The 27,804-nt window shown below is 38.8% G+C and overlaps 1 pseudogene; it reads left to right on the forward strand.

Annotated features, from left to right (window-relative positions):
* Positions 1-729: 729 nt before the first annotated feature.
* LOC100342313 (heterogeneous nuclear ribonucleoproteins C1/C2-like) lies at positions 730-25,370 on the forward strand (annotated as a pseudogene).
* The last annotated feature ends 2,434 nt before the right edge of the window (positions 25,371-27,804 follow it).

The raw sequence follows: 27,804 nt of genomic DNA on the forward strand, positions 1-27,804 counted from the left end.
AGCGGCCTTCTCCTACTCCCAGGAACCCATTCTTTGTCTTCCTCCCAGCTTTTGGTGACAACAGGCCAGGTATAGATATCCCAGTGTCCTGCACCATTGACTATGGTTTCTAATATCATATGGAATTCCTCTGTATTTTGTCATCAAACACCCCTCAAATTTTCCAATTTGAAAATCACAGTTATTTCATGCTAAGGTCTTAACTTCTATGAGCCAAGGAAATGTCTTAAATAGAAAAATGACAGGACCTTGTCTGTGTTTAATTTTATGCCTCCATGAACTTTTTGAAGTCAATTTATATTTTTAAGTACCAAAATTGAATGATTGAAATGGAGAATTGAGCTTGATTCTTTTGGAATCTAAGTATTTATTCCTTGGTTGTAATGTAACTGTAAGAAACCTTTTGGTTATTTTTATTCATTAATTTAAGTGAGTGGTGTCTACATTTGTCTTCCCATTATAATTTCCAGAAACAGGTAATTCTCAATTTAAAACTTTTCTAAAATGTGCAAGTCAAGATTAGATTAGATGAGATACATAACAAATTCATCAGTATGGTGGCCAGAACACACAACTGAAGGATGGTGCAAAGCACCAGTCTCTGTGATTCGTTTGGTTCTATTGGCCAGAAATAATCTTTGGAAGGCAGGAACAGCATTGTTTGTCTCACACTTGCCTAACACACAGTGGCCATTTCATCAACAGCATGTAGGACAAATGAAAACTTAGATGGCTAGCACCTACAGATTTGCAACAACGATTCAGGAATTCAGGCCCTGTGAGTTGAATAGAATGAGTGATGCCAACTGCCAACTTTCCAGATTAATAGTGGACAAGGAGGATTTAATAGCCAAGGAGGGTTAAAAAAATTTCCAGAGTTTCAGGGTTTACTTTTTCATTGGTCATAAAAATAAAACATAAAAAGGGTATGTTTCACAAGTGATATCCTCTTCAATGCTTCTCAAGTCAGCATCAGAAGAAATAACACAACTCCTACATCCTGAGCTCAGAAAGCCCTTTGTTCTCAAGCTTCTTTTCACTTGGAAGATTGACTTTCAGTTTTGTTGTCTCCCATAAGAGACTGCCAGCATCTTGATGGCAGAATCCTTGTCTACTCATAGTCTTACCCCCAAGTGTAACAAATGGCAAGTAGAAATCCATCTCCATAAATATTTGCTGAATCTGATTACTCAGCCTGTCTAGACAAGGATGTTAGAGTCCAAATAAACATTTTATATTCAAAATGAAATACTTGGCCTTCATGCTTGAGAATGTATTGATACAAGATTCCTTGCAAATGAATCAAAACATTGGAATATTATTGTTGAGTATAGACAAATACATAACTGATGCCTTACTGTCTGGCCCATGGCAGACCCATTATTGGAGTCAACATGGCCTATGGTACCAGGACATGATCAGAAACCTAAATCTTAGAATATTAATGAAGGACAAAGGGAAGTATCAGAAACCTACCAGGATATGGAAGGAACTCAGTGTAGGAAATTTGGGCATTTTACATGGCCAGAAATTTTGATTTTATTAAATGAGTTACCATGTTTAACCTGACCAATATTGTCATCATGTCACACTGTTCAATTTGTATGTCCAAATGTGTGACACATTTTACCCTGAAGATTCTAAAAAGTACTACCTGGCATCTGACAACCTAAATATCAATACTACTTATAATGATATTATTATTGTTATTGTTGTTCTAGTTTTCATAGAAAGGTCAAAATGAGCAGTGTTTTAAAAAAGTAATATTCAGGGCATGTGCTGTGTCTTACTGTAGCCACAGCCTACAGTGCACGACATCCCATACAGGTGCCAGTTGGAGTCCTGGCTCTTCCACTTCTGATCAAGCTCTCTGCTATGGCCTGGGAAAGTAACAGAAGATGGCCCAAGTGGTTTGGCCCCAGCACCCATGTAGGAGACCCAGAAGAAGCTCCTGGCTTCAGCCTGGTCCAGCCCTGGCTGTTGCAGCCATTTGTGGAGTAAGTGGATGGAAGACTTCTCTCTCTCCCTCTCTCTCTCTCTCTCTGGCCCTGCCTCTGCCTCTCTGTAACAAAGCCTTTCAAATAAATAATGAATCTTCAAAAAAGAAAGCAATATTCATATTTATTATAGGAACAAAATTAGAAATTTCATTAGATTTTGATGACTACCTATTTTAATCAAATCCCTAATATTTCTGTAAGTAATTCCTTGATCATTTATGATATCATTTACACAAAATCAGTTTACACGCAATGTATCAGTAATACAAATCTCAAATTATGCAAGATTCATTGATGAGTTATACCTGTGTTTGTATATTGTTGCCAAATCTAAGCTGTTCTTTTTCAAAGATTTCTTTGAGAAGCAGAGCTTCAGTGACAGAGGAAGAGACAGAAGAGATCTTCCATACACAAGTTTACTCCCCAAATGGTCTCAACAGCCAGGACTGGGCCAAGTTAACACAAGAGAAAAGAATTCCATGCAGGTCTCCCACATGGATGGCAGGAGCCTGAGTACTTGGGCCATCATCCACTGCTTTCCCAGGTACATTAGCAGGAAGCTGGATTGGAAGCAGACTAGCTGAGACTCAAACCGGGCACTCTGATAAAAGCATGCTCGTGGGCCGTCTCTGTGGCTCACTTGGTTAATCCTCTACCTGTGGCACCGGCATCCCATATGGGAGCTGCATTCTAGTCCCAGTTGCTCCTAGTCCAGCTCTCTGCTGTGGCCCGGGAGTGCAGTGGAAGATGGCCCAAGTGCTTGGGCCCTGCACCCACATGGGAGACCAGGAGGAAGCACCTGGCTCCTGGCTTCAGATTGGCACAGCTCTGGCTGTGGCGGCCATTTGAGGAGTGAACAAACGGAAGGAAGACCTTTCTCTCTGTCTCTCTGTCTATAACTCTACCTGTCAAATAAAAAAAAGGGGGATGCTTGTGTGTCAGGGAATGCCTTAACTTGCTATGCCACGTTGCCAGCCCTGGTAGGTTGTTCTAAATCTATTACCGGACACAAACTCCGGGGTGTAAGGAATAATATCAGATTGAAATACAGAGATACCACTTCACTGTACAACAGGTCATGTTCTAATTATTTGGCCTGAAGACAGCCATCTAATATTACCATTGTCCCAATATATAGGTTTCTCTGTTTGGCAAACATAGTCCCCAGGCATGGTCTCAGCATTCTCCCTCTGTTCACTGTATATCATGCATAGCAAGAAGACAGGGTTGCAGTCCCTGACATATTTCTAGGTTTGATTTATTTCCTTTTATGCAAGCAATCAGTTTAGATGAATGTGTTTTAGGAAAATCAGAGATGCTCCTTGAAAGAGCTAACCTGTTTAAATGAAAAGGGCAGGAAAGCAGTCAAGATAAGGGAAGTGTGTGTGACTAGAAATTCGCACAGCTTTACCGTGGCATATAGCAAATATATTCAGCTCCTCTCACTGGAGCCTCGGAATTCTAAGTGTTATATTTTATTAATGTTACTAGAGGGCAGAGCATGAGGGAGGGGATCAGTTTAATTTTCCTTCAGTAATTGCTTTGTTATCCTGATAGACTCTCTCCTACTTTCCAATCTTTGGTGACACCATTTCTCCTTAAAAACATCCTGAGGGATGCGACTACATCCTCGCAAGTCTGTTTAGTGAGTTGGAATTTGAAGCTCACCAAAGAACTGAAGGATAAAATGAAAACAGACCTTTGAAGACCAGCTTATTTTCATCTTGGAAGATAAAGAAACACATAAATCAGAAACTCTGCAACTCATTCATGTATTCATAAGCAAACATTTATTAGACACCTGTTCTATGCCAGTCACTGTGTTGGGGCTGAGAATATAGAAATAAATAGTTTATACTATAGTGAAGAAAGTAGGTATGTATTAAAGCAAATAATCTCAGAGCAGCAGTAAGCATGTATCAAATGCATACAATCACTTCCTAGAGAGTTCTGGGAAAACACAGGTTAAGGAGAGCAATGCTTTGCTTTGGGCATGAAGATAATGCAGTAAGCAGATTGAGAAGCTTTAGTGAGGAGAAGCTATTTCACTCAACTCTGGACTCATGGATGACATCCAGCAGGTGACAAAAGGCCTCAAGAAAACACAACAAATGTAATGGCAAAGACTGACAGAGAAAGACATGGCTAGTGTGAATAAAGCATATACGAAGCAACAAAATTAATGAGTGCTTAATGAAAATTCCACCAGAAATGATCATTTTTAAGCTATCTATACAAAATTCCAGTTGTGTGCTTGTCTGCTTATAATTTCTATTTGTTTTGAAAATATGGTATTTTAAAATAACTATAATAGAATGCAATTATATTGCTTTTTTCCATTCTCTTAATAAGTTTTCTGACCTGCAGTTCCACAGTTCTGTGAGAGGTTTAACCAAATGTCTTAGCAAATCCAAAATGAAGTACATTTAAAGGACTTTGGGTATGTTCAAGAGTCATAATAAGCCCACTTTTCCAGACATCTGAGTATTTTCTAGAACCTAACATAGAATTCTTACGTAGAATTGTCAACTTTAATTTGTTGAAAATATTTAGAAAGAGGAAATGCTAAGCAATTGCTAAGGGAAAATCACAGAGGCTGATAATTAACTTCAACACTGCAATCAGTTTTCAATCAAACACATTATGCATCTAAAGCAAATTAGAGTGAGTTTTCATATAGAAAATTTTACATGGAAAAAGATTTCCTTCTGATCAAAGTCATAAAATACCTGGTCCTTTCCAACTGGTGGCTTTGATGCATTTCATTCATAAGGGGAAATAAAGAGAAAATAATATTTTCAGAAGAGGTAGCTAGCTAAAGCTTAATGAACAAAAAGTAGATGCCAATCAGGAAAATCAACATTTGCTCACATTTCAGACACTTCTTATTAATGAACAGAGCCATATTAACTGTGACTGGTAAATGGCTAGCTCTTTTTAATTGTTTTTTATTTTTAGAACATTTTATTGGGGCCAGTGCAATGACAGAGCAGGTAAAGCCACTGTTTGCGGTGCCTGCATCCCATATGGGGGCTGGTTTGAGTCCCAGAGGCTCAACTTCCTATCTAGCTCCCTGCTAATGCACCTGGGAGATCAATGGAAAATGATCCAATCTCTTGGGCCCCTGTACCCATATGGGAGACCAGAGGATAGTCCTGGCTCCTAGCTCCTGGCTTTAGAACTGGGCTGCTGGCCCAGTTCCAGGTATTGCATCCATGTGGGGAGTGAACCAGCAGGTGGAAGATCTCTGTCTCCTTTTTTATCTCTCTGTAACTGTCTTTCAAATAAATGAATAATTTTTAAAACTGTTTTATTGAATATACATACCAAGAAACACACTTAAGTATATAGGTAAATAAGTTTTTTTAGTCATCTGATTACACCCATAACCAACACCCAAATTAAGAAAAAAGCATTAAAAATACCCCAAGAGTTCTCACAATTCCCCCTCCTTTTCTTTTTTTAATGTGTGAAATAAAACTATATTGCCATTTACATGGCTTGATTCAGTGAAGCACTGATTATAAATATATACTGAATGATACAACATGCACACAGTTTTACACTCTAAATTTACCACTACAAATAAAACATGATACTTGTCTTTTTGAGTCTGCCTTATTTCACTTAACATAATATTCTCCAGTTGCATCCAATTTGTTGAAAATGTCAGAATTTCATTCATTTTTATGGCTGAGTCTTTTTCTATCCAGTGATCAGTAATATTTATCCAGTGATCAGTTGGTGCACATCTAGGTTAATTCCATATCTTAGCTATTGTGAATTGAGCTGCTAGAAATATGGGAGTGCAAATAACTCTTTCATTTGATGATTTCATTTCCTTTGGATATATTCCCAGGAGTGGGATTGCTGGGTCATAGAGGAGATCTATTTTTAGTTTTCTGGAGAATCTCCATACTGTCTTCCATAATGGTTGTACCAGTTTACATTCCCATCAACAGTGAATTAGGGTATTTTTTCCCACATCCTCACTAGCATTTTTTGTTTTCTGATTTTTGGATGTTAGCCATTCAAACTGGGGTGAGGTGATACATCATTGTGGTTTTTATTTGCATTTTCCTGATGGTGACTGATCCCGAGCTGTTTCTACATGCGTCTGTTGGCCATTTGTATTTCATCCTTTGAAAAATGCCTATTCATTTCCTTTGCCCATTTCTTTACTGAAATGTTTATTTGGTTGCTGTGGAGTCTTTTGTGTTATTTTGTTATTGTGGAGTATTTTGGATTTTAATCTTTTATCAAATGTGTAGTTTTCAAATATTTTTCTTCTTTTTGTTAGTTCTCTCTTCACTTTGTTGTTTCTTTTCTTCCTACTAGCTCTGGCTAAAGTTTCCGGAACTGTATTGAATAAAAATGGTGAGAATAGGCATCCTTCTATGGTTCTGTATTTTAATGGAAATGCTTCCAGCTTTTCCCCTTCAATGTGATGCTAGCTGTGGGTTTGTCACATCTTGCCTTATTGTGTTGAAATATGTTCCTTCTATACCTAATTTTTTAAGGTTTTTGTCATGAAATGGTGTTGTATTTTATCAAATGCTTTCTCTGAATCTAATGCTATAATTTTACGGTTTTTATCCTTCATTTTGTTGATGACATGCATCATGTTTATTGATTTGCATTGGTTGAAACACCCTTGCCCTCCTGGGATAAATCCCACTTACTCTGGGTGGATGATCTTTTTGATGTGTTGTTGATTCAATTTGCTAGTATTTATTGTGGATTTTTGCATCATTGCTCATTAGGAATATTGGTCTATATTTCTCTTTTGCTATTGTGTCTTTCTCTGATTTTGATTGAGGGAATGCTGATCTCATAGAATGAGTTTGGAAGTGTTTTCACCCTTTCAATTGTTTTGAATAGTTTAGGTTGAATTGGTATTAGTTCTTCCTTAAAAGTTTGATTAAATTCAGCAGTGAAACCATCCGGTCCTGGATTTTTCTTTATTGGGAGGCTCTTTACTGATTCAATTCCAGTCTTTGTTATTCGTCTATTTAGGTTTTCTATGTCTTCATACCTTCATTTTAGTAAATTGTATATATCCAGAAATCTATCCATTTCTTCCAGATATTCTGATTTATTGTCATATAGCTATTTGTAATCATTCTTAATGATTCTTTGTATTTCTGTGGAATCAGTTTTAATGTGTCCTTTTTCATCTCTGATTTTATTAATTTCTAACTTCTCCCTTTGCCTCTGTTTTGGTTAGTTGAGCCAATAGTTTATTGATTTTGTTGTTTATTTGTTTGCTTGTTTTTCCAGAAAACCTACTCTTCATTTCACTTTTTATATAGTTTTTTTGATTAGTATTTTATTTACTTCTCCTCTGATTTTTATTGTTTCATTCCTCCTAGTAATTTGGGGTTTGATTTTCTTCAGTTTTTTTTTTTTTTAAGTCCTTGAGATGCATTGTTAGATTGTTTATTTAATTTCTATGTAGGCAATTATTGCTATAAGCCGCCCTCTTAACACTGTTTTTACTGTACCCCATATGTTTTGATATGTTGTGTTTTCATTTTCATTCATTTCAGAGAATTTTTTTATTTCTCTTAATTTCTTCTCTGACACAGTGTTCACTTAAGAGCACGCTGTTCAGTCTCCATTTGTCTGTGTATTTTCTAAAGTTTCTTTTTTGTTAATGTTTAGCTTTATTCCAGTGTGATAAGCAAAGATACATGAAATGATGTCAGTTATTAGAATTTATTGAAGCACTTTTTGACCTTGTATATGGTCTATCCAGGAGAATATTCCATGCCCTGATGAAAATAATGTATATTCTGCAGCTGTAGGGTGAAATGTTCTATAGAAGTCTAGTAGGTCCTTTTGGTCGGTAGTGCAGATTTGCTCTGTTGTCTGTTCATTACTTTTTGGTCTGGTTGACCTATCTGTTGATGAAAGTGGGCTATTAAAGTATCTCATTATTAGTGTATTGGAAATTTTGCCTCCCTTTAAATCCATTAACATTTGCTTTTGTTTTTGATGCATCATATATCAATATTTTGGTAGAATATAACAAAATTTAATATTATAAAATGAAATAAAAAGACAGAAAAATACTAATCTATATTTTTTGTTCTTAGCATCAACAGATGTAAAATTATTCTGTCAAATTGCTATGAATGCTTCTAAATATTTATTCTAAATATTTATGCTTATCTCACCATGGAATGATAACCAAATAAGAATGAAACCATACAGAAACTATGCCCTGAGTAGCTCTGCCATAGGGTATATAGTATCCAGTCAGGGCTCAAATGTTTCCTGAATAAATTGGAGAATAAAGATTTAATTCTGCCCTAGTGAGAAAGACATAAATGTAAATTACTAAATTCCGATAACTCCATTTTTCTAGACAGATTCTTATACAGGTTGTCAAATTTAAATTGTCTAAAAAGATTTAGGAAGAAGCAGGTTATTAGGTAGTTGCTAAGGGCAATCACAGAGACAGCAGTATTACAATCTGTTTTCAACTAAAGAGATTATGTGTCCAAGAGAATCCCACAAGGAAATTAGAATGAGTTTTCCTATAGAGCAATTTAGTTTGAAAAATATTTAATTCCAATGAAAGTACAACATAGCCTGAAAATAAAATGCACAGTGCATAGTAAAATACAGCAAAGTGCTCATTCTGGCTCTGGAGTTAGTAAAGGTTTTGGCCAATGAGGGCATTCAAGAACAAATGCAGGAGTTAGAAAAGCATGAAACGGACAAAACTGAGTGGTGCAACAGGGCTGGCAAATAGCCAGGAGGAGATGATGGAACAGGGGAGTGCTGAAAGACAGAGAAAGGTGAAGACTAGGAGAGAGGCAGTTCTGTGACGCAAATGACTTAAGTATTAAGACAGGGTGGAGATGGGACCTCAAACAGGGGACACACCTTGTGATCTTTTCCAGACTGTAATTTTACCCCCCCCCCCACCCTGAGATTCTGATACACAGCAACCTAGCAAATAGAACTTGGGAAACCCAGCTAAGTGACAGTAAAAAAATTAAAATAATATTTAATCTCACCACCCAGAGATATATACTGTTAATTTTTTGGTGTATCTTCTTGTGAACTTTTATTAATTCTTGCATATATACCTATACTTTACATATACCTATACTTTCCATCTTGAAATCTGAATTGCTGTCTATGAATTTTTCCCTTATTTCTCTATACTAACAATTCCCAAACTTTATTAATCTCTTTTTAATAATCTATGTTAAAAATCATTGAGGACTTGAAAGAGCATTTAAGGGAGAGGTTTATGTTTGTCAAATTTTACCATATTAAAAATAAACACTAAGAAATAATTTTTTTGACAGGCAGAGTTAGACAGTGAGAAAGAGACAGAGAGAAAGGTCTTCCTTTTTCCATTGGTTCACCCCCAAGTGGCCCTACAGCCAGCGCATTGCAGCCAGCGCTCTGTGCCGATCCGAAGCCAGGAGCCAGGTGCTTCTCCTGGTCTCCCATGAGGGTGCAGGGCCCAAGCACCTGGGCCATCCTCCACTACACTCCCGGGCCACAGCAGAGAGCTGACCTGGAAGAGGGGCAACCAGGACAGAATCCAGTGCCCCGACCGGGACCAGAACCCAGGGTGCTAGCGCCACAGGCAGAGGATTAGCCTAATGAGTCGCAGTGCTGGCCAAAAGAAACACTTTAAATATGTTTATTAACTCCTATTAAAATGGTAAACCCCCTAGATCTTACCGAAAGTAACAGATTATAGACAATTGTAATATGTAATGTATATATAATATAAATGCATATAATAAATATAATTTATAAGAAAAGATCTTTACCAACTATGGAGTTTTGAAGTAACACATTCACAGGGGAAAGAAAGAGATAAAAAATAGTTCAGGAGAGGTTGCTAGCAAAAATTGCTGAGAGAAACGTGTGTATTAAACAAGCAAATGAATATTTCTCATACATAGCCCCCATTCACACCCATGCTCAGCAGAACAGAACTGCTGAACCTAAAACACAATTTTAGTGAGAACTGACATGGCATTATCATACCTGCTTCTTCAGTAAAGCTATCAATATGTTATTTTGCAGAAGTATGCAAATTAAATTCAGTCTCCTATGGACATGTACTTGAAAAGAGAAGTTTGTTTCAATAGCTTTTCATGTAATTATGGGTATGTTTATGCTACCCCAAAACTTGACTTTTGTGGTAAAGTATAGTTATAATTGTAGAACCTGAAACCCCATCAATAAAATTTTTGTCCTGATATATTAAAACTGACTGGCCTATCTTGCACTTTGAATGGATTCTTTGATCCATGTGTAATTGTGTAACATATATTTTTCATTTATAAAATATTGGTTCAGTGATTTTTGCAATTTGTCAAGTGTTAAAAAAATATTGTAATTCAGGTCCTTAAAATGTTTTGAAGTTGTTATACTCATGGCAGAAAACATAATTTTTTTTTACTTTAAATATTTTGGAAGTTGGCATTTTCTCATTAGAAATAGATACTACTGAATGTTTCCTTGCATATAAAAACCTTCCTTTATCAATTTTATGCAAATGTTTGCAAAATGCCCTAATGGGAATAATTATTGGTCTATTGGTCATCCTTTCAAATAAGTATTGCTCTGTGAAAAAAAGTGATTGAACTAAATAAATAAGTATACATTCAGTTAAGTGGTTTTCCACAAAACAACTCATACTTGAATAAAAACACTTTACATACATCCTTTCCAGAATATTAAAAAAGACTTGTATTAAAGAATTAAAAATTAACATGATAAATACATTTTACTGCTTTATCAAATTCATTTTTAATTAAAAATAACTTTTAAAAGATCACTTCAAACACATGGTGGTGAAGTATACATGGATTTTGATACCATAGCCTTGACTGGCACTGGCACCAGTGCATTTGTAACATTATGCAAATATCAACCCAGTGAAAAAGCCAATTATAATAAAAATTTATTGATAGCTTGAACGTTGAATGAATTTTTTCCTCATGTGTCTTTTTTTAAAGAGGCTGAAGATGACACTTCTTTTTTTCCTTTTTTATTTATTTATTTGAAAGGCAGAAATACAGAGGCAAGAGAGAGAAAAAGAAAGAGAGATGAATCCTCCATCTGCTGGCTCACTCCCTGAATGGCCTCAACAACCAGGGCTGGGCCAGGCCAAAGCCAGGAGCCTGGAATCTCTTCCAGGTCTCCTACTTGGGTCCAAGTGTCCAAGTACTTGGGCTATCTTCCACTGCTTCCCCAGGTGCACTAGCAGGGAGCTCTTTGGGAACTGGAGCAGCCGGGATTCAAACCGATGTCCATATAGGATACGGGCATTGCAGGCAGGGGCTTAACCTTCTACATCACCGCACCAGCCCCTTCAAATGTCTTGTTAGGGAAATCGTTTTAGGGATGGGTCTTTGGCCTAGTGGCTAAGACACTGTCTAAGCTGCTCACATCCCACACTGGAGTCCATGAGTTGGAGTCCCAGCTCCAGCTCCTGACGTAATGCAGATCCTGGAAAGCAGCAGTGATGGCTCAAGTAAGTGGCTCCTGCCACCCAGGTGAAATTGATTTCCTGGCTTCTGGTTTAAGCCCCCACGTAGTCCCAGCCATCGTGGGCATTTGGGGAGTAAAACAGTGGATGGGAGCTCTATTCCGTGTGTGTGTGTGTGTGTGTGTGTGTAATAAATAATATAACTATTTTTCAAAAATAAATTTGTAGAATCCATCCCCAGTAAAACTTAGGACCTCTGAGGGTCCATGGATCACACTTTGAGAAACACTGCTCTGCAACACTAAATATTCTGCAAAGCATTCCTTGAAAGGGACTGTATAATTATGTCTCAAGTACATGGATCATCATGTAATCACTCTGTTCTTAGACACTGAGGTTATACCTAATTTTTTGTTATCTGTTTGTGATGAAGCTCTCTATGTAAATCTTCTTCTCTAATTATTTCCCAAAGATGAACTCATAGTAACCTTACTAAGTTGAGAAGGGTTTTCAAACTGCACTTTCAATTCTGTTTCCAAAGAGACTTTCACACTCTGCATCTGGTTTAGGTTAGGTGGTTGTGAATTTGCTAACACTGCACTCAGCAAAGAAGAAACCAACTGAAGCTGAGTTCCCATTGGCAGCAAGTGTTTTCCGTAAGGTTCAGTTACAGGAACCTGGGTCAGCTTTACTCAGGATAATTGCATCCATATTCCTGGGCATGTTCCCATTGAAGCGCTCTGCCACAGCAGGAGCACTTTAAACAGTGACAGGTTTTGCGGTCGGAATATTTATTTCCTGCCTAAAAGGAGTTGAAGACACATATGGCAGCTGCTATATCATGTGAATGAGTTTAGCAAAATTTGGTGTCCCAGCCATTTGGTTTTGTGACCCTAGATGATGAATGTTTTCCTCTCCCTTTTGTGGCATCTCTGGTTGCGCTTGCAAACCCAAGGTTTTCACCCAAACATCTGGTCTGTGAGGACTTGAAAATGAACATCTGAGCTCGCAGACATTTCCCCTACTTTGTCACCACTTTTTCAAACTGGCTTGTTTTCTTTCTTTCTTCCCCAAATTTTTTATTTTATTTCTTTTAGAAAGAAAATTCATCATCTTGCCAGAAGTAGAGACCTTATGTCGTTGATTATTTCCACTTCCTTCTCCTGGTGATATGGGCTCTTTTTAGGTCATGGTCAGATAACACGATGTTTTATAGCAGTGTACACTTAATGAGATTAGATTGAGTCAATAGACTCAATTTACTTTTAAAATAATACTTTATGATGTTTTGTAATTTCATTCTACCTATAGATTCTTGTAGCATATTTAATATGTTGCACTATAATTATGCACTATAAATTATAAACTTGGTGTTGACACTTGTATGATAAACATGAGCAGATGAAAAGAACCCAAAAGCAAATTGTCTATGACAGAGCTGTGCTAAAAGATCTCATTAAAGTCTCTTCTCCCTCCTCACCAGTATCTCCTGGAATTCTTTCCTGATGCACACCCAGGCATAGACTCAGCTTGATATTTTGAAAGATTAATTGAAACAATCTAGAGAAACCATGGTTGCTTCCTAAAATAATGTTGCAAGGACTTGTTCCACTAGAATACAGTTATGGGATTTACACAGCAAAGGTTATATCTCTAGTTAGATAACCTGTGCTTCTAAGTGCACAGTTTGTTTCTTTTTGAAAATATGGCTTTTTTAAGATTTATTTTATTTATTTGAAAGAGAGTTACAGAGAGAAGTAGAGACAGAGAGAGTGGTCTTCCATCTGCTGGTTCACTATCCAATTGTCTGCAATGGCCAGAACTGTGCCGATCTGAAGCCAGGAGCCAGGAGCTTCTTCCAGGTCTCCCACAGAGGTGCAGGGTCCAAAGAACTTGAACCATCTTCTACTGCTATCCCAGGGCATAGCAGAGAGCTGGATCAGAAGAGGGGCAGCTAGGACTAGAACTGGTGCCCATATGGGAATGCAGGCACTTCAGGCCAGGGCTTTAAACCGTTGCCCCACAGCACCGACCCCAGAAAGTATGGCTTATATAATTAGCTGTTTAAACTTAAATTTGAATTCTAGATTCTTTATTTAAAAGATTTGTTTATTTATTTGAAAGGTGGAGTTACAGAGACAGACAGAGAGAGAGAGAGAGAGAGAGAGGTCTTCCATCTGTTGGTTCACTCCCCATATGACTGCAACAACTAGGGCTGGGCTGATCTGAAGCCAGGAGCCAGCAGCTTCCTCCAGGGGCCCAAGGACCTGGACCATTCTCTGCTGCTTTCCCAGGCCACAGCAGAGAGTTGGATGGGAACCAGCACAACCAGCACCCATAGGAGATGCTGACACTGCCAATGGCTGTTTTACCCACAGCACCAGCCTGGTCTAGATTCTTAAAGACAAAGTTGTATCCACTTTTGATTAATATATGGAATCTGATTATCCCCATTGCATGTGCTATCCATCACATTACATCTCGCTTAGTTCTATTTTCCTGTATTTTTTTTTTTTGACAGGCAGAGTTAGTGAGAGAGAGAGAGCCAGAGAGAAAGGTCTTCCTTCCGTTGGTTCACCCCCCAAATGGCTGCTACAGCCGGCGCACTGCGCCAATCCAAAGCCAGGAGCCAGGTGCTTCCTCCTGGTCTCCCATGCGGGTGCAGGGCCCAAGCACTTGGGCCATCCTCCACTGCCTTCCAGGGTCACAACAGAGAGCTGGACTGGAAGAGGAGCAACCAGGACAGAACCGATGCCCCAACCAGGACTAGACCCCAGGGTGCCGACGCCACAGGTGGAGGATTAGCCTAGTGAGCCGCGGCACCAGCTCTTCCTGTTTTCAAATTCCCCTTCATCTAACTTCCTTCCTATATTTTATTTGCTTGTCTTCTTTTCTTGCAAATATGCTATGTCTGTCCTTATTATGAAAAGGACAAAATAATGTATAAAATTAAAATTCATAATACTTTTTTAAAAACAATATATTTAAATAAGCTAATGTTTGGACTTTAAATTATCAGAGAGCAACCACAAAACAAAATTTATCTAAGGCTTTCAGGGGAAAAGTATACAAGTGACTCACTTGGCACTGACAGTTGCTTAGGAAAAACAGTGCATCAATTGCTTACTGTTACTACATGTTAAAAATAAACAAGAAAACAAACCAAAAATATCTATCTCCCTAGATTATAAAACCAGGGAGCCAAAACAAAAACAAAGGAACATCACTCATTTTTTTGGAGGCTAGGATGGGGAAAGATTATTAATATCCTAGGTTTTGTTCTAAATATATCACTTGTTGGTAGAAAGAAATATGTTTAATGAACATTTAAAATAGATATGAATAAAAGCAGAAACCCAGAAATATTTTTTTAGGATTTCTGTAAATTTTCAATTTATCTGACAGGTTAGCACGTTCAGAAAGGCTTCAAACTCCTACAGTCATAAGACTGGAAATATTTGGACAAACTTAATTGAAGAGTTTTAAATGACAGAGGTGGAAGTGAGAGAGTATAATTGAGATTTACTTCTCTGGGACACCCCAGATTCACTATTAATCAGGCTAACCAAACTGAATATAATAGGCATGACGCCCAGAATAAATGAATTCCATTTCCACCAGTGAAATGGTTGTATTTCACAATTTAGATACAGTTTTTTAAAACATGTACTTGTACTTTTAGGGCAAGAAAATGTCTTTCCCCCATGGTAACAAATTAAATACTTCATAGCCTAAACATGCACTTGAAAATTTGGATTTTTCTACATGGATGTTCCATATCTCTCATTTTTCAAGATATGTACAAGGAACAAGACCTTTGTTTTTCAAATATTATAAAATGAGTTATTAATGCCAAATTAATTTTTTCCAGTCATATGGATTTTTCACTTTCTAGAAAGGCTGTGCATAGTCTACTCTGCTCAACTTCATGGAAACAGCCACACTCCTCCTCTGGGCTGCCTAATGAAAAATGAATGGAAAGAGACAGAGGGCAAAACTCAGCTCTCAGCTCACTGAATGTCTTGGGCTAAATCGAGCAGGAAGCTAAATACAAAAGTAGATCTATTGGAACAACAACAAAAATAAATAAATAAAATGCTGGGTTGGGACGAGAGAGCAGAGAAAGACTGATTAGTAGACTTCATAGCATCATTAAGCCTTGAGATTTGAGGCAATTTTTTTAAAAAAGATTTGTTTGTTTATTTATTTGAAAGGCAAGGTTAGAGAGAGAGAAAGAGAGACAGAGAGAGATCTTCCATCCACTGGTTCTCTCCTCAAATGACTGCAACGGCTGGTGCTGGGCTAGTCAGGAGCCAGAAGGTTGATATGGGTCTTGCATGTGGGTTCAGGCGCACAAGGACATGGACCACTTCCTCTGCTTCCCCATGCGCATTATCAGGGAGATGGATGGGAAGTGGAACAGCCAGATCTGGATCTAGCATCCATATGAGATGCCTGCACCACAGGCGGTAAAGCAGTTTGGGCGTTGTCCTGCATTGCCTATCCTTGTCATCCTCCTGAGAAGTTCTCTTCAACATTCGAGACAACTGTCTTCACTGTCTTTGTTTTCCTTTCAATATGGTTAAAGTGTCATTCATTTACATAGTCTATAGACTTTCATTTTGAATGACAGTCAGACTCCACTCTAACACACTAAGCATTGCCATAATTTTCCCTATACTCTAACATTAGAATTTGATTTTATATTAGGGAAGATTCTATAATCTCCACTAAGCTGGAGATAAGTGTGTTTATCAAAAATAAATCACTACCAAAGATACTAAATAGGGGGAAAATGGCATTCCAATAGAAAACAAAAGGTAAAACTCTATTCACAAGACAAGATTTCACATATGGAAACTATGCAAAATATTCGCAAGAAAACTGCTGGAGCTAATAAAAATTTTGATGAAGCTATAAGGTACAAGACAATCAATTGAGTTTTACATAATAACAATAACAGTTAAAGGGAAAAGGAAATTTAGATATTCCACTGACGATACCATCTGAGAGAATAAAAACCTAGGAATAAATTAAACCAGGGAGATTAAGGATTTGTACACTTAAAAAAGATCTAACTCAGAGCCAGCACTGTGACACAGTAGGTAAAGCCACTGCCTAGAATGCCAGCGTTCCATATGAGCACGGGCTCCAGTCCCAACTGCTCCACTTCTGATCCAGCTCTCTGCTATGGCCTGGAAAAGCAGTGGAAAATGACCCAAGTCCTTGTGCCCCTGCACCTGTGTGGGAGACCCAGAAGAAGCTCCTGGCTCCTGCCTTTGGGTCGGTGCAGCTCTGACCATTGCAGCAATCTGGGGAGTGTACCAACAGATGGAAGATACTATTGTCAAGATATTAGTCCCAACCCAAGAAATCTACAGATTCAACACACTCTGTGTTGAAATTCCAGCAGCTTTTATTACAAAATGAAGACAAACTCTCAAATTCAAGCATACCGAATAACCAAAACAACCTTGAAAAATTGGAGAACTCACACCTTTAAGTTTCAAAACCTGCCACAAGACTACATGGGTGCCATTTCATATTCTGGCTGCTCCACTTCTGACCCAGCTTCCTGCTAATGGCCTGGGAAAAGAAGTGGAAGAAGGCCAAGTGTTTGGGTCCTTGTCACCTATGTGGGAGACCTGGAAGAAGCTCCTGATTCCTGACTTCAGCCTTGCCCAGTCCTGGCCATTGTACCCAAATAGGGAGTGAACCAGCAGATGGAGGATTTCTCTCTCTCTGACTCTTTCAAATCTTAAGTCTTAAAAAAAAAAATTGAAAAAACCATAATAAACAAAATAGTATAGTATTAACATAAGAATAGACAAATAGATTGTTGGAATAGAATTGAGATTCCTGACCTAAACACCACATCTTAAGACCAAGTGATGTTTGATAAGGGCGTCAAATCCATTGAATGGGGAAAAATGGTCATTTCAGTAGATAGTCTGGGATAACCAGAAATTCTTATACAAAGAATAAAGTTCTGTGGGGCTGTCATTTAGCATGGTAGGTTAAGACTACTTAGGACCCCACATCCTACGTTGGAGTTCTTGAGTTTAGTCACTGCTCTGCTCACTAGTTCAGCTTCCTACTAATGCACACTCTGGGAGGCAGCGAGTTATTGCTCAATTGTTTGGATTTCTACCACTCATTTGGGAGACCTGCACTGAGTTCCCTGTTCCTGGCATTGGCCTGGCCTAACCCACTGTTGGCTGGTATAAGCATTGAGGAGTGAACCAGTGTATGTGAAAGATATCTCTGTCTCTCTGCCTCTCTATCGCTCTCAAATAAAATAAAAATAAATAATAAATTTTAAAAAATTTTAGAGAATGAAGTTTGGGGACCTGAATTGTGACATAGTAGGTTAAGCCATTGCCTGTGACCCTCTCCATCCCATATAAGCACTAGATCAAGTTCCAATTGCTCCACTTCTGATCCAGCTCCCTGCTAATGCACCTGGGAAAACAGCAGAAGATGGCCAAACTGCTTAGGCCTCTGCCACCCAAATGGGAGACCCAAATGGAGTTACTGGCTCTGGACTTCAGCCTGGCCCAGCCTTTTCCATTACAGCCATTTAGGGAGGGAATCAGCAGATGCAGATTTCTTTCTCCATCTCTGTAACTCTGCTTTTCAAATAAATAATAGATCTTTTTTTTAAAGAATGAAATTGGACCTCTATCTCATATTATATACAAAAATTAACTCAAAATTTATCAAAGAACCAAATGTAAAAGCTAAACACATAAAACGATTAGAAGAAAACTGTAGTAAATCTTTATGACCTTAAATTTGGCAATGGGTATGATACCAAATGCACAACCACAAAAACAAGAAAATAAATCAATTGGATTTCATCAAAATAAAAAAGTTTTCATCAGAGGCTATTTTCAAGTAAGTGAAAACAATCTACAAAACAATCTACAAAACTGGAGAAAATATACAAAGTCATCTATCTAATAAAAATTCAATATCCAAAATATATGAAAAATCCTACCTGGAGAACAAAATTACAACCCAATTTAAGAATGGGTGAAGGGGCCGGTGCCGTGGCTCAATAGGTTAATCCTCCACCTAGCAGCGCCGGCACACCGGGTTCTAGTCCCGGTCAGGGCGCCGGATTCTGTCCCAGTTGCCCCTCTTCCAGGCCAGCTCTCCGCTGTGGCCAGGGAGTACAGTGGAGGATGGCCCAAGTACCTGGGCCCTGCACCCCATGGGAGACCAGGAGAAGCACCTGGCTCCTGCCTTCAGATCAGCCGGTTGCAGCACGCCAGCCGTGGCGGCCATTGGAGGGTGAACCAATGGCAAAAGGAAGACCTTTCTCTCTGTCTCTCTCTCTCACTATCCACTCTGCCTGTCAAAAAAAAAAAAAAAAAAAAAAAAAAGAATGGTTAAGGACAGGAATATATACTTCTTCAAGGAGATTACAAAGATTCAATAAACGCATGAATGATAATCAACATAATTTGTGATAAGAGAAATGCAAATGAAAACCACTTTATACCTACCAGGATGGCAATAATAATCATATTGCAGAGAATAATTATTGAGGATGTGGATAAACCCCCACAGACTGTTGGTGGGAATGTAAAGTAGTAGAGCTCTAAATAAAACTGTTCTTTCTTAAAAAAAAATAAAATAAAAGTACCACATGATCCAGCAAGTCTACACAAACCATGATCAACTAAATATGTCATATGCATACAATGGAAAAGTATTCATCAATGAAAAGGCTTGAAGTTTTGATACATGCTACAGTATGTGCTACAGTATACATGGAAGGTGAAAACATTATGCAAACTAAAATAAGACAAACACAACAGGAAAGATATTTATGACCTTCCTTATATGGAGTACCTACAATAAGCAAATTCATAGAGACAGAAAATAGATTAAAGATCAACAGGGGCTGGCTGGAGGGGTGAATAGGAATTTATTACTTGGAGGCTGTGGAGATTCACTCTGATGAAATCTTTTTGGAAATAGTGGTGATGGTTGCACACACTGTGAATGTAATGAATGGTACTAAATTATATAGTTTAAATTGTAAATTTTATGTTATATTTATTTAATCAAAACAAAATTAGTAAGATGAATATTACAAAGAAGTGTTAAAATGTGTTAGTTACATGAAATCTGTGGCATATGAGTTGTATCTCAATAAAGCTGCTAAAAATAAATAATAGACATTCACCTCAAAGTCATGTTTACTAGATACAACATAGATGAGTTTGTGCTTTGTTCTTTTTGTTTCTCATTGCCCATTGGCAATAATTTCAGCCTGTTATTAACACTTCCATAATTTCATCAACTCTAAAACAATTTTGTCAGTTAATCAGCTATGAAACAAGTTCCTTTAGAGGTATACATAGGCTCACTACATTCAAATTGGAAATTCTCATCAGAATAATCCTAGTCTGTTCTCAGAGATTCACCTTGTACAGGATCCTACACATATTGGATGTAGCAGGGGTTTTATAATAATTTAAGTCAACACACAGTGAGCTAGAGGAGAACCCTTTTGATCCATGCAGTTTCCTTTTCTCTACTCAGAATTTCTAGGTCAATTTCTTTTTATTCGTAAAGGTGGTTATTTAGGGATCTTCACGTGTTCATGGAAGATGCACAGTATGAAAACAGTATTGTGGATTTAAACTTTTTTGCACTAAAATAAGCTTATCTTTCAGTTCCCTTTTCTTTGGAGTTTTGAAGTACCTCATATACTTTGGAAGCTCAACTATTTAAGAGCTATTTGTTTATTGACAGATGAAGTAAGTTAAAGTTGCATTTTTAACCTAATGAATTTTTATCACTGCACCATTCTGTGTGGTCTCACATTTTAAACATTTAAACATTCCTACACATAAGGATCCAGCATTTAAAGTAAGGATATTTCTATTTGAATATAATAAATGTAGGGAGAAACACTAGATATTTACTTAATAGAAGTATCAATATATGGTGTATGCTATTTTCCTTTATAGATAGGAAAGATATTAAAAATCAACCCAAGAACTTTCGAGAAAGGGAGACATATGTTTGATCTAAGAAAATAGAAGTAATTTCAGAATGCTAATAGCACAATTTAAAGTCAGGATTTACCAATATTCATCTTCCCCACTATCCTACTGTAACCCTTCGCTTCTTTATTACAACTCTTCCTCCTTCCTCTAAGTGTCATCTTCCTTCTTTGCGTTCCCCAATCCCTGAAGAAGATATGTTGTTTCATTATAGTAGAAAACTATTTCAAACTTAAAATCCTTTCAAAAGAAAAGCTGTTTCAAATAACCAAATTAATGAGGCTGGGAATTTTATCAATTTACCTCATTTCTGCTAGCCGACCTTGGCTGGATCATCGAGGGTCCCAGCAGTACAAAGCCAGGAATACTCACCTCATGTCAAGATCTTTTGTGTTGCTCATGCCTTGCGTCTGTCTATTTCATGCCAAGCCTGTCCCTTCAATTCCTGGATGCTTGCTCGGATTTAGGACCATCTGTACTGTCCAACCCTGCGATTTGGGTTTCCTCCTGTTTCCTAATTTCATGCCTGAGTTCAGCCTAGATTAATTTTTCAGGGTCCGTGGTGTCCGAAGCTGGCCCATCTTTACCTGCTTTCTAATTTCTATTCTGTCTTGAAACTCTTTCCTTGCATATTCAGTCTTCCTTCCCCAGTCCTAGCTTTGACATTTTGACCCATTTCAGCACTGACCTTCACTCCCCTTCCAGTCTTGGCATTGTGTGCAGCCATTCCTAGGTGCACGCCCTACCCGTACCGGGTTCTTAGTATTCTGAGAAGTCAACATGGCGTCGTCTTCGAAAAAGCAAGGGCAGAGAGTCAAACACTACATGACTCATAAGGATTCAGTTCATATTTAAGAGATTGACAGGTGCTTGTTGGCTCATTTAAGGGTGTATCTCTGACTTTTTTTTTTTCAAATGATAAAACACAAAATAGCTATATGTGGCCTTGTGCATCAGTAACTAAAATGTAGCTTCAATAAGAATAAAATATTTTGTCAGTTGCTTATTTAACATAATTGCTTAAAAACAGTGGAGATCAAGAAACCTGAAAGACCTGAATCCATGGGGAGAATGTTTGGCCAGCCACACATAATCACCCAGATTAGACTCCTGGGCTCACTAATCTGCTGCTGCTCGGAAAAGGACCATGTGGCATGGAAGATGTGACAGTAGGAGACTATGCCTCTGGCGATTGCTTTAGAAACAGTCAACCAAGGGTTTCCTCTTCTGCAACGTTTATTTTAGAATGTATTGGTATGTAATGACAAATTCAGTTGTAGTTGTCATTTCCTGTATAGGCAAAAACATGCATGCATTATTTTTTCTTCTGACTGCCCCTTAAGACACTGACAATCTCTTTAGAATGTTCTTCCATTTTCTGTTGTGTGTGAGTGTATGCACATTAACGTACGGGCTTATTCCTTACTTCTTTAATAAGATGTATTTAGTTATTGTTCATATGTTTGGTTCCTCTGGTGGACATTTCTTCCTCATCAGATGTGACCAGGGCTGCTTGTCTTCCTATAATTCTGCTTACTCATAAGTAATAAAAGTACAGAAAGAAAGTGATCATTTAAGAGTCCAATTAGTTATAGTGAATCATGCAGATCTAGTCTGGCACGTGACATTACCATGGATATGTCTTCATAATTTTCATTAAAGGAAACACTAACATAAAGAACTGTTCAGAACATGTATATTAAAATATATTGGGTAAGATGTTAAAAACTATGACTCACTTGCTGTAGAATTTTATGACAGATATGGTCATGTACAGTGCTCTTCAGGATGTGGTGGTTTGGCAATTTTGCAGTCTAAGGAGCTTCAAGATGCTTTTCCTTACCACCAGTCCAGCTTCATATTACACTATTCTTTCCAATGCTGTATGTTTTGCATTGAGTAATATTTTTTAAAAATCAATATTAATACATACTTATGCCACTTTAGTGTCCAAATTGCATTTGCTTTCAAGAATGTGGTTGCCTTAGTATCCTATTAAAAAGATCTTTTCTTATGGTAATGCATTCATGAAGATAAGTGTGCTGGCTAGATAATGTGTCTCTTGAGGGTTTCTACCGAGCAATAACCTGAAAATGAACTATGATACACTTCAGTGCAATATTTTCTTTCTTTTTCTCTTTGGTCACTCTATGTGCCCTAAAAAAGACTAAGGGGACTAGTAACTAAGTATTTGTCAATGCAATTTATGGAAATAGGAGAAACCCAGAGAAAATAGAAATAAGTGGCAATGGTGAACTATATTGTTTCAGAAACCGACACACACACATGAACACACAAAAAACCAACCAGTATTCTCTGGACATACTTCCATATCATAGAAGAGATTTGTTGTTTATTGGAGTTATTTTAATTGGAAATAGAAAGGAGTTTCCATTTGAAAACAGTTCCCATTTGCTTCTAAAATCTGTTCATTGTTAAAAGGCTTTGTGGTTGCTGTTCATACCCAAAGAGAGATGACATATCTAGAAAATATCAGTGTATCCCACAGAGTATATTTCAGCTGTTCACAGCAACTGTTCATTTAATGTGCTCAAAGACCAAAGGGAAGGGGACATTTTGTCTTCTCTTTAAATTGAGGTGTGGTAATGAGGGCTATGACCTGGTAAGTTGTAAAAGGAAAAGAAAGACTTCATTTCAAGGCCTTTTGGGGGCTTCCTCTTATGTAATAAGAAGTAGGTTAGAGAGAAAGGGCAGGGAAAATCTTTCATATTAATTAACATAAGCCCTCTTCATCCCTTCTTTTAATTTTTTATTTTTTTAATCTGATAATTTATTTTTTCATGTCAATGTGATATTAATATCAAAAGAACAGATTCAGTTTAGTTCCTAGGTATAAGAATTCTAAGAATATCATGATTTAATTTCAACTGTAAAGACATCAGTTGTATTTTTAAGGGATAATGGTGGTTTCTAATTCAAAATGCAACCAAATTCTGTACAGAGACCAAGACAGTTGAGGACTTGTTGCCTACCTTGAGCAGCAGCTGGCCTATCCATATGAAACTCAGAAGTAGGAGATTCAAAATCGAATCTCTTCTCCTTCCCCCTTCTGGTTACAAAGCACTTGAAATACATGTTAATGGAACTTTGTTTGAAGGAGATTTTTTTTATCTTCAACTATATTTTTGGCTTTATGAAGAACCTATCATCAAATGCAGTGGCTAGCAATACTCCATGAACTCCCATGTATTCATTAGGAATCCCAAAACTCTTTTTTTAAACATTTATTTATTTATTTGAAAGTCAGAGTTACACAGAGAGAGAAAGAGAGGCAAAGAGATAAAGAGAGAGATAAAGAGAATGAACCATCCACTGGTTCACTCCCCATTTGGCCACAATGGCCAGAGCTGCACTGATCCAAAGTCAGGAGCCAGGAGCTTCTTCTGGGTCTCCCACGCGGGTGCAGGGGCCCAAGGACTTGAGCCATACTCCACAGTTCTCCCAGGCCATAGCAGAGAGCTGGATCAGATGTGGAGCAGCCAGAACTTGAACCGGCGCCCATATGGGATGCTGGCACTGCAGGCGGCAGCTTTACCTGCTACACCACAGTGCCGGCCCCTCCCAACACTCTTGTGGTCAAGAAGTCTGACATGGAGGCAATCTTCTGAAAGTCTGGCAAATTTATGAACTGCTCTGTTCATAAGGGCTTTGCCTTCATTCGGTATATTAATCAGAGAAATACCTGAGCTGCAGCAGAGGATGGCAAAATGATTGCTGGCAGATTTTAGATATTAATCTGGCTGCAGAGTTGAAAGTGAACCAAGGAAAAGCAGGTGTGGAACAATCTGCAGTGGAGATGTACTGCTCCTCTCTTGACTCGGAGCGGGACTTGCAATGGGATTATCATGGCAGGATGCACAGTTACCCAGAACATTTTCCTCTACCCCTTCCTCCTCCTATTGCTCAGGTCGTAGAGTCCTCTAAAAGGCAGCGTGTGTCAGGAAAATACCTCACAAAGGGGCAAAAGTGGCTCCAACTCAGACTGCCAGGCTCTTCCTCCAGATCTGAAAAGTTGAAAGGAGATGGCCTTCATGCCACTAAGAAGGAGTTGATCCAGAAAAATTTAAAAAATACTAATAATAAATGGATTCCCTATTGGAAAGCCTGGACAAACATGGAAAAGGAACAAAGCAAACAAGGGGGTGGTGTGGGGAGCAACTGGGAGCAACTCAGACTAGACTAAGCTACTGGAATTAAGACTTATTCTATGCATCTGCTCTCCCACAATATGGCGCTGAGAAGGGAGAAACAGCTTCTACACAGCTGCCTCCAGTTCAACCAATAAACTGTAGGACCTGCTCCTGATTGGAGGAGAGCAGCGTACTCGGCGTGTGGGTAGCAGAGTTGGGATTGGTGGAAGAGGACTATAAAGGAGGAGAGAGACAACATGCACCAGGGAACATCTGAAGGAACATCTATCTGAAGGAACACCTGTGCAGCCCCCGAGAGAGCCGGCCGGCGGTGTGCCGCTCCCCCGCGGAAGTGGGGAAAGTGGCTAGGGGGAACCGCCCTTCCACGGAGGTGGAAGGGTCGGTAGCCAACCTGGGAAGAACCAGCAGCAAACCCGGGGAGGGCCGAGCAGACAAAAGAACAGCGCAGGGTCCTGTGTCATTCCTCCACGAAGACGGGGAGTGACAGGGTGGAGATAAAGAAAAAGTGAGAAGAGAAGCAGAGCAGCAGCTCCCCGAAGAAATGTGAGACTAACGTGAAGATGGAGTCTGAGGGAAGACAGAAGACTCTGCTGAGGACAGGGACATACAGCTGGAGTTGATCAAGGATGATTAAAAAAAAAAAAAAAACACCGATGAAGGAAAGGATGTCAGAGACAGTTCCAATGATGAGGATGACTCTTGAGTACATGGCAAAATTTGGAAATCTTCTATTATTTCATTACCTGGGTGCTTGTCTAAGATCAAAATGTTCACCTAGTGTCTTCAGCCCACGCTCACTGTTCACCCCATCCTTGTTCTTCCCATGTTAATTCCTATTGCCATATGCCTAGTCCCATTTTCACTTCCTTTGATGCGCCTACTAGATTTATTAAATCTTATCCTGGCCGGTGCCACGGCTCAATAGGCTAATCCTCCACCTAGCGGCGCCGGCACACCGGGGTCTAGTCCCGGTTGGGGTGCTGGATTCTGTCCCGGTTGCCCCTCTTCCAGGCCAGCCCTCTGCTGCGGCCAGGGAGTGCAGTGGAGGATGGCCCAAGTCCTTGGGCCCTGCACCCCATGGGAGACCAGGAGAAGTACCTGGCTCCTGCCATCTGATCAACGCGGTGCACCGGCCGCAGCGCTCTGGCCGCGGTGGCCATTGGAGGGTGAACCAACGGCAAAGGAAGACCTTTCTCTGTCTCTCTCTCTCTCTCACTGTCCACTCTGCCTGTCAAAAAAATAAAAAAATAAAAAAAAAATCTTATCCTGTAAGTTTTGCTTTTATGTTTGATACCTCTTTGTGACTTAACAATAAAAAGGATGTATGGTTTTTACCAGCTATCTCCAAAATAATCTCTTATTAATGCAGGCAGTACAGGCCTTTCTATTCATACATGAGTTCAGTAGTTGTTTCCCTAACTTCAAAGTCCATCTCATTTAGTTGGGTAGCACCTGCAAGCAGCTTTGAGTTAGAGAATGTCGCTCCCCCTCTTCGTGGAGGAGCAACACTAAGCCCTGCCTAGGCTTCCTATCCGAGTCACAGCACCATTATGTCGCTCCCCCTCTTCGTGGAGGAACGACACAGGACCCTGCGCTGTTCTTTTGTCTGCTCGGCCCTCCCCGGGTTTGCTGCTGGTTCTTCCCGGGTTGGCTACCGACCCTTCCACCTCCGTGGAAGGGCAGTTCCCCCTAGTCACTTTCCCCACTTCCGCGGGGGAGTGGCACACCGCCGGCCGGCTCTCTCGGGGGCTGCACAGGTGTTCCTCAGGTGTTCCTGGTGCATGCCGTCTCTCTCCTCTTTTATAGTCCTCCTCCGCCAATCCCAACTCGGCTGCCCACACGCCGAGTACGCTGCTCTCCTCCAGTCAGGAGCAGGATCAGCTCCTGGAGGTCATCACTCAAGTTGGCAAGAGGCAGCTGCGTAGAAGCTGTTTTCTTCTCTCCCAGCGCCATATTGTGGGAGAGCAGATGCATAGAATAAGTCTTAATTCCAGTAACTTAGTCTAGTCCGAGTTGCTCCCCACAGAGAAGTGTGTTATATACCCCATATAAGAGTGCTGTATCGGCCTGTAAACACAACTATAGCAATGTACATTCGTATGAGAGTTGGAAAGTCAAATGCATCTTCTAGAAAAGAATTAGGATAATAGTCTTTATAAAGTTGATACTTTCTAAAGTTGATAATCTGGGTTATTTGTGTAAACAGCCTGATGTTGGAACATTTTTTTTTTCTAAAAATAAACAAGTCCTTATTATATAATGGGAATTTGGAAAAAAAAAAATGACCACAGTATCATATCTAAATATTTAACAGGAATTTCTTAATGCCCTCAAATATTTAGTATTCAACCTATCCCATGTGTCTCAAAATAAGTAGGAGCTATTAAATTTTTAATGTTATTAATTTACTAGAGAGACTGACAGAAAGAGAGAGCTCCCATCTACTGGTTCAGTCCTCAGATGCCTTCAATAGCCAGGGCTGGGCCAAGCCAAAGTCAGAACCAAGGACCATAGTTCAGGTCTTCCACATGGGCAGTCATCTGCTGCCTCTAGTCCAAGGTTGTATTAGTGTTGTTATTATTACCCTGGTTTTAAAATCAGAACCCATATAAGATATAGACAACCCACTTAATATGTCTCTTAACTCTTTTAATCTCTAGGTTCTATTTTTGCTTTCTTATGTTTCCCTTAACTAGTTGCTGAAGAACAATTGTTAACAGCTGTTAAACAGCAGTTAAAGAAATTCTGAGAATTTCCCCCAAGGTTTTGTTTCCTGAGAGTACTTTAAAAACCATGAAAAAATGGAATTAAAAGATAAGTTTATTCTGCTGTAAATAAATTTTGATATCCATATATATAAGAGGTCTTTAAAAATCATGAATGATGCATATCGTGAAAAAAGAACTGTGAATTTCAAAATTTGCTTTTTACTACAATAAACTTATATTTTCATTTCTTTTTCCAATAAAACTTCTTTTATTTTTATTTATTTATTTATTTTTATTTGACAGATAGAATTAGATAGTGAGAGAGGGAGACAGAGAGAAAGGTCTTCCTTCCATTGGTTCACCCCACAAATGGCCACTATGGCTGGATCCAAAGCCAGCAGCCAGGAGCCAGGAGCCTCCTCCTGGTCT

This window comes from Oryctolagus cuniculus, chromosome 13 (assembly GCF_051225735.1).
Source record: "Oryctolagus cuniculus isolate XC-2025 breed Fujian yellow rabbit chromosome 13, ASM5122573v1, whole genome shotgun sequence".
Lineage (NCBI taxonomy): Eukaryota > Metazoa > Chordata > Mammalia > Lagomorpha > Leporidae > Oryctolagus > Oryctolagus cuniculus.